Source organism: Panthera onca, chromosome A1, assembly GCF_046562875.1.
Source record: "Panthera onca isolate mPanOnc1 chromosome A1, mPanOnc1 haplotype 2, whole genome shotgun sequence".
Taxonomy (NCBI): Eukaryota; Metazoa; Chordata; class Mammalia; order Carnivora; family Felidae; genus Panthera; species Panthera onca.
This window is the reverse complement of record NC_138339.1, coordinates 220,299,828-220,313,071: the sequence shown is the minus strand read 5'-3', so window position 1 is coordinate 220,313,071 and position 13,244 is coordinate 220,299,828. Positions and strand designations below refer to the sequence as shown.

At 45.5% G+C, this 13,244-nt stretch overlaps 1 long non-coding RNA gene across 3 annotated transcripts in view; it reads right to left on the bottom strand.

The window, feature by feature from the left end:
- Positions 1 to 13,244, bottom strand: part of LOC132682114 (uncharacterized) — a 67,736-nt gene that overhangs the window by 28,914 nt on the left and 25,578 nt on the right. For 2 of the 3 annotated variants that reach the window (XR_014137423.1, XR_014137421.1), the window contains exon 2: positions 386 to 541. The exons of the other annotated variant lie outside the window; for it this stretch is intronic. This is a non-coding gene — a long non-coding RNA (uncharacterized LOC132682114). The remainder of the gene's footprint in view (positions 1 to 385; positions 542 to 13,244) is intronic. 3 annotated transcript variants of the gene reach the window in all.

Here is a 13,244-nt window from a genome sequence, read left to right as displayed (position 1 = left end):
TCCTATCTGTCCCTGACTCCCTATGACTTAAGAGAACTCACGCAATCCTAAATTCACAGAGATGAAACTGTGTAACAACACAACACAGGAGTTGGTTTTTTAGTGACCTTTGTCCTCTGCTAGACAAACATTCTCAGTCAAGAATCTGAGAAGAAGCCCCAAACCCAGCACGGATGGAAAATGCCACAACTAAACCCGAGATCCGTGTTTAAGCAACAGTCTCCGAGCCAGCCGTCCTTTCCTATTAACAGAGCTGGGCGCCCAGAAACAAAATAACAGGGTCTGGAACGGGCATCTTCGTGGAGTTTTGTAGGTTTAAAGACCTGAAAGAAAAGTCAAGCAGATGCTCTTTCTACACAAGCCTGCCACCGTCACTTTACTATACCTTGCTTGCTGACAGCCCAGTCCTCCTGAGCGTGGTTCCCCGGGAGAAGGAGGCCTCTGGGACGTGTGCTTTCTTGGCCGGTAACAGGATGCACCTGCTTAGAGCTCCAGCCTGGGGGGACGCGCAGCACAGCTGTTTTTTCTCAGCCTGAACAAGCTAGATTTAGCAGGAAAGGAGTGGGGGAGGGAGGGAAGAGGAAGGAACGATTCCACACCTGTCCGTGTACTTTTCAGGATCTCTCCTCCCAGGGACTCATAGGCAGTGGAAAGGACTTGAGTGGAATTTTTCTCAGTTCCTTGGGGCTTAGCAGGTGGCTCTTGATTGCTGTTATAGACAAGCCTGCCTGCATCCAGTTAGGGATGGACCCACAAGCAGAGAACCCAACAGAGGCAGTTAACGTAAGCCATTACCACCTCTGCCCTGCCATCCCAAGCTTTGTCTAGATTCAAAAGAGCTGGCTAATACATTCTTGGGGTGTATGTGTAACTCATCCCTGATAAGACCAGGCCAACTCAGTGGGGACTCTACCCTGTTCAGACTGCAGAACAATTACCTGCCCAATAGTCTAGGTGTGGACATGAGCTATAGGGATGAGCTGCTCAGACCATCTCTGGAAGCAGGTAGAGGCTGGGAAGTGCTCAGACCTTCTCTGGTCCCCTGCCACCCATGCAAGGATTGCTCTTACACACATAGTTCAAGACATTGGAAAGCCCCTTGCTGGAATTCTAGATCCAGCCAGAGCATCACAGGACCCAGCCAAGGATTATGGTGATTGTGAATTCCTCAGGACTCCCATAAACCTGGGCATTCCAGACCTTCTTCCAGCCCCCAAGACCTACCAGTGTCACCATACCACAGGAAATATGAGAGTGTTCTCTCACAGATGTGCCAGGCCACCAACATCAGTGAACGCCCTGTCTCCTGTGTCAATGATGACAACCCATCAGTAGCCCTCACCCTGCGGGAGACCTCTTATTTCATTGCTGCTCCAGGGGCTATGGGATTTGGTCTGGGAATTACCGAATTTAGACTTAGAAACTCTGCCACTCTGCGTGATTTGGGTGAATTTACAAAGCTGACACTCACCCTCAGAAAGGGGACATGGTAATAAGATCATCTCCCTTACAAGGTTCTGGCAAGCACTGGGCAAAATAATTGGTGATGTTGATTACTGAGCGTTTAATGACTGAGTGCTTCGGGAATTATAAAACATCCTGAAAAAACACTTCCGCCCCTCTAGAAAGCCACCGATCACATGCTGTCTATTGCAACAGTGCAGACAGGGGCAGAAGCTCCAGCTAGAGCTACAAGTCTGCCCCCAGGTATGTATCTAGCACCTGTGCTGTGTATCGCCCAGAAAACGTGTCGTGTGCGGTCATCGCCCGTCAGAGTTATCGCAGAGTTGGAAAGAAAACAAAATGCTGCACTTCGGGAGGGTGCTCAGGGTGATGTGGGATATTCAGAGAAATCTTTATGAAGGATGCGATGTGAAAAGTGCACCCCACAGGGACGCCAGGATGTGGAGAGGGTGAGAGAGAAAGGGGAAGCCACTGCGGGTTTTGGAGATAAGTTTGTCAGTATTGTTCTGTAGTCGCAGTATTAGTTCTTTCTCAGAGATAGCTTTTTATTTTGCTTAAAGCCATAGTATTTGAAGATGTCCAGAGGTAGTAGGGAAGACCGCAGAGGACCATACACTGCCCTGCCCAGGGCGAGCCTCCTTCTGGGTGCCAGACTCAGCCATCATGGGAATACGACAGCTTCCCATCCCCTTCTGGACCGGAGAGGGATTTATGCCACGGGGACCACAGAAAAGATTGGGGTAGGGGTAGGAGGAACTCACATTTAATGAGCACCTTCCAGACGCCGGGGCTGCACTGGGTGCCTCACTGTGGCCCCGAGACAGGGATGTCATTATTGGCATTTTACTGACGGCGAAAGTAAAACCTCAGGGAGATGTTCAGTTGTGTTATCACACAGCCGGGATTTGAACTCTTTGGGAATCACTGAAGACCCCCAGAATGAGAACAAACATTTTGCAGGTGCTTTTATTTTGGGGGTGTGCTTTGGGTTCCGCAGGTGTCTCCATGGAAGCCATTCTGAGACTCTTTGGAGAATATTTCTTTAAATTCTGTAAGATGTCTGGCTACGATAGGATGTTACGGACACTGGGAGGAAACCTCACGGAGTTTATTGAAAACCTAGATGCCCTCCACAGTTACCTCGCACTATCTTATCAGGTAAGGCTATCTGAGTCCAGTCTTGTTGGCTCGGTGACGAAGCAAATGCCAGTGGGTGTTCCGGGCCATCTTCCCACAAGCCCCGAGAGGGGTGCAGCTGGAAGGGACGTGCAGGATCCCTGGTTCGAGGTGCCAGGAGTCCCCTGGGGAAAGGAATGGAAAATGAATACCTGTGGGCCACTTTTATTAACTGGCCGGCAACAACCAATGAGGGACAAGCTGAAGAGGTTGGCTTTGTGACAGAGGATGGTCTATTCTGACAGTCGCTGGTGTGGGCTTGGAATTAGATCTGGAAGACTGATCACAGTGGGGACCAAGACGGGGAAACAATCAGGTTGTAGTGGACTTGCAAAATCTCCCCTCAGGTTTCCCGGCTTTGATGGAGCTGAGAAATAGCTTCGGTAGCCAGATTCATTTATTCACGTATCAGAAGCAAAGATTTGATAGGGCCAAGAGCCAGAGTCGGAAACCATCCAATGCTGATTAACCCGCGGGGTGACCGCCTGAGGTGTTAAGAAACTAATTTCCCTATTGGGATATATCCTTCTGGAATTCATTCCTTGGCTTTCTTGTTTGTAGGCATCGTTGGGAATTTAAACGCCTAGACTTCCTCTTCTTTTTTAGAAAAGAAACAGCCTTATTAGAAAGGCAAACGGGCATTTACGTAGCTTTTAATAATAGTTTATTATCTTATATGAATTATTTGTACTTATTTTTAGGGCCCTTTATAGTTTACCAGTCTCTTTCTCCACTATTTTTATATTTAATGCTCCTAACCACCCTTGAAGGGTTGTCGTGAGGGTAAAATGGGGTTGTGTGTGCTAAAGTGACTCATCAACCATAGTGCACCCTTATACGTGTTCAATGGGAAAACTATTATTTTCTCAATTTTTTCATGGAATATTTCTCCATATTTCAAGGAATAAGAAAAACCTTAACTGACTTCAGACAGGATGAGTAGGTGGGTCTGTCCTGTTGTCAATGAAGGGAACTACGCAAGGGGATAGCAAGAGCCCTGGATATGGGGTCAGATGCACCTACCGCGCTGTCTGACCAGCTCTGCAATTTACTAGCTGTGTGATCCTGTACAAGTTATTTGCCCTCTCTGGCCCTTGATTTTTTTCACTTTACTCATTTCATAAATATGTATTGAGGCTTTACTCTGTAATAAGCCCTATTTTAGGCATTGGGAAAACACAGAGACAAAGAGGAGTAAATAGGAAAAAAACTCCTATCTCATATATTGTGTGAATTCAAAGAGGTCACATGTGGAAGTCCCCAGCGTCATAATCACTTTACAGAAGGCATTTCATAAATAATAATAACTTCCTTCTTTTCTCTTTTCTCTCTGTTCAATACAGCCGGTTTAAAAATTACAATAATTTATGTGGCAGCTTCCTTTCCAATTTCTTTGCTACAGCACTGCACTTAGACACAAAGAAGTACAGTTAGGCTCCTTCCAGAATCTCCCATAAGATTCCTTAATATGACATCTTTCGTCTGAAAATTTGGCTAATATTTCAAGTCACGGTTCTGGAGAATGTTAATAGTCTCCCATTCGTGTTAATTCATGGATGTGCTCCAGATACTGTAGTTACCATATTACTGCCACTCTTGTGAATAAGTGTGAATGGGACCGAGGGTCTGAAGTCACCGCCCATTGTTTGCACACAGCTCCACTACCTTTCCTCTGAGGCAATCATCGGTCATTCCTTCCCGTGCCAAAGTCAATGCTAAAGAAGAGAACTTCTCAGGGTGGAAGTGAGGACATTTTGCACATAATGAGGTGAATAAAATATATCAGTGTTATAATATGCAAGCCGTAATAAAATACACGCAATAATAACCTGGTAGCTCCGTAATGTTTTACGCTGGACGGAATGTTCTGTCTCTTTAAGCAAAAATAAAATAAGGTAATGCTGACTTTTCTCTATGTTTGCCTCTAGTAATTTGCCAGTGCCTTAAGGCATACATTTCTGGTTGTAGCTGTGCCTTTAATTTTTTCTTTTTTTTTTAAGCTAACTTTCATTGGGTGCTAATTATGAAGCAGGTGTGGGGCTAAGTAATTTATAAACATTGAATTGTCCTCCTTACACCAAGATTAGGTACTCTGATTTTTTTTTCTCATGATACAGATGAGCAAACAGGTCCAGAAGGGTCAAACACTTGCCCCAAGTTGCTGGGTTGTGGTGGCCCAGACAGGACATGACCCCACGTGTCTGTTTCCAAAGACCATGCTCTGGTCTGTTTCCCATTATTTTCCCTTTTCCCTGATTCTCTACTTTTGCAAGACACTATTTTAACTAAGAAATAGAAGTACAATCTTACTATTTAGAGAGTCAGATACACTTACCAGAAGAATTAAAAGCACAAATTTTGGGAAGTGCCTCTGGGAAGCAGCCTCGGCTGGGGGCGACGAGTGAGGGGAGACAACGTAGCAAGAGCACACGAATTTTCATTTTAGCCCCTTCTGGACTCTGGTTATTTTTTTCACGGTGGAGAGTTTGGATGGAAGTTTTTGAAATAGCCTTTAATCTCCTGGTTTATTTCATACTTTTTATATGTGCCACCTCAAATCCTCGGAAGATTTAATCAAGATGCAAACACACATACATGCAAACATATACTTTCTCTATGTATATGCTTTTGAAAGATAAAATACATTTGTTTTTTAAAAGAAGCTCATTTTAAGTGGAAACCCTCCCACCATAGAAGGAAGCAAAGATCTTGGTAGGAGCCCAGCTCCTTAAACTCTTCCCTCGCTCAGACCACAAGCTGTAAGCCGGGGTACTCAGCTGCCTACGCATCAGGTCGGGGAGAAAGGTGCTTCTCTCGGGGATCCCCCAGGTGAAGTCTCCATCCTTATTTCCTGACGTACATCTACTGTGAGATGGTGCATACTTAAACGTCACCATTTATTCCTAGAGAAAGAGGATCTCTTCTGACATATCTTGATTTTCCAAATGAGCGACTTTAGACCGCAGACGGCATTCTACTTCCAGGATGAGAAAGCAACGCCTCTCCAAATTGCTCTGAGCGCCTGATCTTTCTGAGGGTGAAGATGCCCGTGGTCCCTGGGTCACAGGCCGAGCACGGCCGCTGGCCCCGCCCTGGAGTGTGGGCAGAAGCAACACGCGTGGTGAAGGCTCACTGGGGTCCAAACATTGTTCCTCCCTTCCTTTACCCTTGACTCCACTGAGCCTGTTTCTTCTCTTTAAAAGGGAGATAATACTTGCCATCTAGGGTGGGTTAGGGAATTAGGGATAATATCAAATTCCTGACATAGGGTGCCCAAAACCATAGTGGATTTTATGTGATTGGGGGTATAGTTCTGTGTGCTATAATGGGTAAGCACCGTTGTTTCACAAAGCCTCAAGAGCATAATTTAAACAACCTGGGTTCACTGAGAGAAAACACGTCGTGTCTTTTGGTTAGGAGATGAACGCACCATCGTTCCGTGTGGAGAGAGAAGCAGACGGGAGGATGCTTCTCCATTACTACTCTGATAGGAGCGGTCTGTGCCACATCGTACCAGGTATGGGAATGTCTTAACCAGTCCCACCGCTACGAGGCCTCTGGGGGATGGTCCCCTCACAATTCTCCAGGATGGCTAATAGCCAACCAGCTCTTCCATAATCTGAGTCTTTGCTGTCTTGACCGTTACTTCCAAAGTCTTTGAGGCTTTAAAATAAGTTCCCAAAGTGCCAAAAGGAGGAATAATTTCCATTTTTATTTTAACATCTTAAACTAGGTATTTACATAGTTATGATAATTCTGCATATATTATTTTGTATCAATCTTTCTTGTCTATTCAGCATTATGGAGAAAGCATCCTTCCCCGTTTTTACATGGTCTTTAAAAGTCATTTTCAAAGGCCGAACGGTATTTCATAGGGTAACTGACCAGGCCCCACTGTTGAATTTGTAGTTGGTGCTACTCTTTTGCTATTGTAACCAGTGCTGTGGTGAACATCTTCATTCGTGCTTTTCCCATGTTTATATTATAACCCGGGGATAGATTTCTGGAGAACCTCTTTTTAAAACATGATCCTTAATGCTTTTACAACTAAACGTTGTTTACATTATTTCTAGAGTGTGTTTGTTTAGTGAGTGAAATGCCTTCCTGAAATAAACAAATGAATAGATGCTGAGCTAGAAATTAGAGTGGCAGGGATATATTTGGTATCCAGACATGTACAACTTAAACCTCTACCTGTAAGTTATTTTATTTTTGAATTTTATTAATCTACCGTATGCTCCCTGTCTTGATGCAAGGCCTGGACTTAGTGAACCCTGGAATGTTCATCTGAAGTTGTATAACTTGATTATTTTATGACTTTAGCTGACATATCTGCCTCTTGCCATCCCTCATCAGTAGGTGTCCTTCTGCTGCAGGTATCATTGAGGCTGTGGCCAAAGACTTCTTTGACATTGATGTGACCATGGATATCCTCAGCATGAATAAGGAAGAGGAGAGGACAAGAAAGAAAGAGCATGTTGTGTTTCTGGTTGTACAGAAGTCTCACAGCCAGATGGGAAGGGCAAAGCCAAACAGGTTAAAAGGCAATCAGGATATCCAGAGGGACCAAGAGGTATTGGGTTTGCTATGTCTTCAGAGAGCACAGATCCTCCCATTGGATCTACTGGTCTTGGAACAATCTGTGCAAAGAACAGAACCAAATGGACCTTCTCATAGTGGATTTAAGGCAGATATTCTCGATCTCCACTATTGGCATTTGGGACCAGATCATTCTTTGTTATGACGGCCTGTCCTGTGTGTGTTTAGCAGCATTGCTAGTCTACCCACTAGATGCAAATAGCACCCCCGCTCCCCGCTCCTCAGTTGTGGCAATCAAAAATGTCTCCAGGCATCACCATGTATCCCCAAGGCAGGGGTGGGGGACAAAAATCATTCCTCGTTGAGAACGTCTGGGTTAAGAAAACTTGGATAAATATTGGGAAGTATTCTGGGATGAAACTTAGCCTGGAACATTTTCACCTCTGAAAACACCAATATAAAGGCCGGAAATTTGGATTTGGTGGCTTATTTTGCAATCCTTCCAAAATAAATTGACCTTTTGAAGTCCTTAGTGCCCACTTCCGTAGCTGGGGCCAGTTAGGAGTCTGGAGTCAATGTGCCATCCTGGGATTGGCTGCCTCAGTTGCAACTTGTGGAGTGAACGTTATCTATTTAGGTACTACATTATTAGGTACACAGCTCTCTGTGTCCGCACAGCTTATACAAATATCCAGATAATGTTGTGGTTCCTGGAGCCCACGGTGTTGATATCTTAGAGCATTCAAAGCCCACCTCAGAGCCTGTTTGCTACAGAATCTACAACCACAAGAAGACAAGATGGTCAGGTGTCATTTTTCTGCCAGCCCTGTCTTGAGATTTGCAAAAAAAAGTTCTTGCTGCCTTTGGCAGAGAAACAACATGAGGATTAATTAGATAAAAATCTTGGGGATAACAATGTCTTGCTAACAATGACCTTGCAAGGCCTTGCTGTTCCTCTGGTCCCAATTACAGCAGAAGGGGCTTGTGTGTCTCCAGTTACACGACCAGTCACATGATCAGACACGTGTGCTTCTCTCCCTGCCACCTGTAGGCCCTGGAGGCAGCTTTCCTTAGGATGAAGGAGAAATATTTGAGTGTCTCTGTTTGCCCTGTGAAGAAATCCCACTGGGAAGTTGTGAGAAGTATAGTCATGTTCGGAAAAGGTGAGTCGGCCGTTCTCCTGACCTTGGCTCTCAGAGCAGAATCATTGGTGCACACAACTGGGCAAAGTCGTCTATGATGATGACGTCACTGATTTCTGCAGAGCTTGGATTTGGCGGGCATGGTCTTACGCATTCAAACATCAGACTCTAACTTGCCTTCCTTTGCCCCTTTTATTTGCGCTGGGTGGCACAGACACACAGTCTCCCCAGTAGTCAGGGAAAGCCACCGGAGAGAGGAGGGGAATCTGTCCCAGTTGGTCACTGTGTTGAAAGGAAGGAGGAATGACTACTGACATATTCTCAAGAACAGTGAATTTTCTACAGCTTCTCAGGCCTTCTGGACTGGGATGCATTTCAGGCCAGGAAGCCTGTGGTTAATAACCACAGTATCCAGTAGTGCAAAGGACACTGGATTAGGAGCCAAGAAAGCAGATCTCTGGCTCTGTCCCTCAGGAGCTGAATGACCTTGAACAAGGTCCCCCATCTTCCATGTGAAAAATGAAGGCATCAGGCTTTCAAGGCGCCCTTGTTGACACTGAGCCCGTCTCATGATCAGCACCTAATGGCTGAGCCAGAATGAGAGCCCCGCCCTGTGGGGAGCCGGGGAGCTAGAGCCCTCCCCATCATGCCCTGTGGGTCACGGTGACATGCATCTGGGAGGAGGTCTGCAGGGCTCAGAAGGCTGCATTTTGAGTCCCTCAAGCCATGGCAAGCGAGTCAAACACGCAATTGACATCCTTTGTCTGGGAGATTTTCATATCAAAAAGGCTCCATTTCGAATCTCTACCCCCTGCCAAATAGGGCTGTTGGTTAAATTTTCATGTGCCACCCAAAACTGTCAGTCTAAAAAGCTCCATGGCAAATGTCCCTGACGCTGGGCCGGGCACACACGCTCTGCTCCGCCAGCTCATTGTCTGGCTGTCACCGTTTCAATGCCGGCTCTGTTTTCCTGGCGAGACGTACTCAATTGGCCCAGAGACTCTTCAGCGGCGGGCAGAAACTTGGCAGGGGCTGGGGGGGCGGGGGGGGGGTGCTTCTTAACCCAGTAGCAAGTTTTCTGTTTGTTTTAATTTGGAAGAATCGCTGTGGCCATCTGGAGACGCCAAGGGGGCCTCTGATAGAGAGTGGGGACTGCTCTGTGGCCATGAAACATTTAAGACACTACCCCAAGCTCTGCTCTGTGTCAGCTTGGTGGCGTGAACGGCCTCTGAACAGGACTCTCTTTTTCTACATCCAGGGCATCTTGTGAACACCTTTGTGCCCGTTTATCCCGAGCGTCTCTGGATTGAACAGAAGACATTCTGCAATGCTTTTCCTTTCCACATTGTATTTGATGAATCAGTAAGAGGCCCTTTCCCGCTGTAGCTTGGACTGGGGCTAAGCTGGGAAGGGAGTATGTCGTATAGTCTTTCATGTCAAGTCCCTGAGGAGTCCCCAGGGGTTGGGAGACTAGGATTTAGTCTGGCATGACCATTGGCTTCCTTTTCATTGTGGCCTCCTCCAGAAACTAGAATGTTGGAACTTCTCCGTGGGTATGGTGGGCGGGGGGGCAGCAGCAAGGGGTCTGCACTGATGAGTGCACGGGAAGGTTTGCCATTAGAGAAAAAGGAAGTGACACCAAAGTTCACGACGCCAAGAGACAAAAGAATGCAGTCGGTAATGGCAGGGTGAGATTCTAGATGTGATCCCTCACCGTCCTCGTGGCCACTGCGGTTGTCTCAGTCCCAGTAGGGTTCTCCCTCTGCATCTTGAAGGCAGGGGAGAAGGCTGTGCCAACTCATGCCACTGTTCCGTGGGAGTTGTGACGATGACCATTAATGACAAACGTTCGGTTGTTATCAGTTTCCTTGGATGAAATATATGTCAACCGAAGTGACTATGAGCTCCTTTCAAAGGCAGTTAGGTAAAATAAATTTGGTTAAAAAATCAATTAAAATGGCTTCAGGTAATTGAGATTTTCTCTGCTAGTTGTTTGAATGCAGAGATATGTTTGGATCATCACCTGCCAGTTGACTGCTGGATACAGAATCTATGAAATTTACTCATTTGAGGGTCATCTTTGCTTGCAAAGAATTGATCTGAGGAAATCAAACACTCTTATAAGAAACAATTAGGGAGGGGCACCAGGGTGGCTCAGTCCGTTAAAAGTTCGACTCTTGATTTTGGCTCAGGTTGTGACCTCAACAACTAGGGAATTGTAAAGTAATGTACTTTGGCTTTTCCCCAATGCCGTGAGGACACTATTATTGCTATTATCAATGTTTTAAATTCCGATGTACTTTCTCTTCTTTTTTTTTTTTTTTTTTTTTTTTTTTGAGAGAGAGAGGGAGAGAGAGATTCCAACCAGGCTCTGCACAGTCAACACGGAGACAGGCTTGGGGCTTAGTCTCATGAACCTTGAGATTATGACCTGAGCTGAAATCAAGAGTCAGATGTTTAAAGGCTTGGGGCTTAGTCTCATGAACCTTGAGATCATGACCTGAGCCGAAATCAAGAGTCAGATGTTTAACTGACCGAGCCACCCAGGTGTCCCTGATGTACTTTTTTTTTTATTAAAAAAATTTTTTTTAAATTTATTTTTGAGACACACACACACACACACACTCACACACACACACACACACATACACACACAGAGCAAGCAAGGGAGGGGCAGAGAGAGAGAGAGAGGGAGACGCAGAATCCGAAACAGGCTCCAGGCTCTGCAATGTCAGCACACAGCCCGATGCGGGGCTCAAACTCACAAACCATGAGATCATGACCTGAGCTGAAGTCAGATGCTTAACCGACTGAGCCACCTAGGCTCACTGCCCCTGCACCCCCACCCCATCGCCCCATACTTTTAAAATTCCTTTTCCTTTTTAAGTTTTGGGCATAGAATAACAGTAAGTTTAATGATAGTTATTCCATAATGTTAAGTTGATTTCTGTAGCCTAACAGAGTGCCCGTGGTTAGTGAAGTTATGTATTCCTGGACAGCCTGTGCGGGCATTGGATATTTTATGTACTCTTTGCTTCTTTCTTCCGTGTGTTCCCTGGAAACAGCAGTGAAAGATGTCTCCCGACCTCCATGATGGACGCCTTCACCTGGGCCTGGGTGTCAGATCTAAGTCACAGAATTGGCTAGTTTCTTTGTTAATGAATTCTAAGAAGTCCCACAAAGCTGGGGAAGAACTGTTACTCCAACTGAAACATTTAACCTCTGTTTCTTGTCAGTCAAAGGTTTGCTGTTGAACACCCCATGCTATCCTTTTCTCTTTCAGAGATGAGCTGCAGATTTGATTTTTAAAATAGTATTTATTACTTCCACGGTGTCTGACCATTACTGACCCCTTTTAGTGAGTCGCAAAGCATGCGGAGTGATATTTGCAAGGGAGAGTTTACGGTGAGGGTTGCTTTCTGTTCCCCGGTCTTACACCTGTCCTCTGTGGGTAGCTGAGGGTCAAGCAAGCTGGAGTGAATATTCAGAAGTATGTCCCAGGACTCCAAAACCAGAAGACTCAATTGGATGAGTATTTCTCCATCATTCATCCCCAAGTTACCTTCGACATTTTCAGCATCTGCAAATTTATCAACAGTCAATTTGTCCTGAAGGTCCGAAGAGAAAGGATGCCTGAGGCATGGAAAAGTCAGCCCGCACTCAAACTGCGAGGTAAGTAACTCAGCCCTTTCCCATTGCTCTCTGCAGTGTGGGAGATTTCTCGGAAAGGGACCAGGCAGAGCTTTCTGATTTCTTCAGAAAAACTGGCTAAAAAGCTGGAGGCTGCCCCGGGAGAACTAGTGAGAAGCTTTAACTGTTTATTTTTATCATTGAGAGAGAGAAAGCACATGCAAGCAGGGGATGGGCAGAGAGGGAGACAGAGGATCTGAAGTGGGCTCTGTGCTGACAGAAGAGAGAAAGCCGGATGCAGGGCTTGAACTCACAGACCAGAAGATCATGACCTGAGTCAGACGCTTAACTGCCTGAGCCACCAGGCATCCCTAGCGAGAAGCTTCAAAGTGTTGAGTGCAGCAAGCTGTGGCGCCGGGGTGGTAACTGAGGAACAGATTCAGGAGATAATTAAGGCAGGAGTTGGAGACTGGATGTCGGTGTTGAAAAAGAGAGAGGATATTTAGGATAAGGATTAGCTTTCTTGCTCGGGTAACTGGGTGGTGAAGGTGTGATTAACAGAAAAGACCCCATGTGAACTACCTGGGGCAGGGACTTTGCCCATTTGGGTCACTGCTGTATCCTCCAAGTCTAGAATAGTGTGCCTGGCTCACAGTAGAGACCAAGTGCATGTGCGATGAAGCAATTAAACAGAACATTTGCAAAGGAGCTTGAAGACGAGTTCAGTTGCAGACATCCATGCATAAATATTAATAGGCAATTAAAAAAATCACTGTTGATGGGAGTATAAATTGTCACAATCATTTTAGAGGGTGTTTTAGCAATATGCATCGAAAACATTAAAAGTGAGCATATTCTTCGCCTCAGTAATTCCATTTCTAAGATTATATCCTTAACAGAATTGTCACGATTATCCACAACGACTTACCTTAAGCTTGGTCATTGCGATGTCGTTTATAGGGTGATAAAAGGGGTGTAACATAATCAGTGCTAGCTAATTGCTTAAGTAAAATACAGTATAATCAATGTGGCCAGCGAAAAGTATGATGCATATCTCCATTTATGCCATGGAAGGATATATCTATTATAAAATTGAAGTGAAAAATTCAGATTACAGAAAAAGATGGCAGAGGACCCCATTTTTTAGTAGTTATCTGAGTGGTGTGATTATGGGTGACTTAAAAAATTTTTTTTAGGGGCGCCTGGGTGGCTCAGTCGGTTGAGCATCCGACTTTGGGCCAGGTCATGATCTCACGTCCGTGAGTTCAAGCCCCGTGTCAGGCTCTGTGCTGA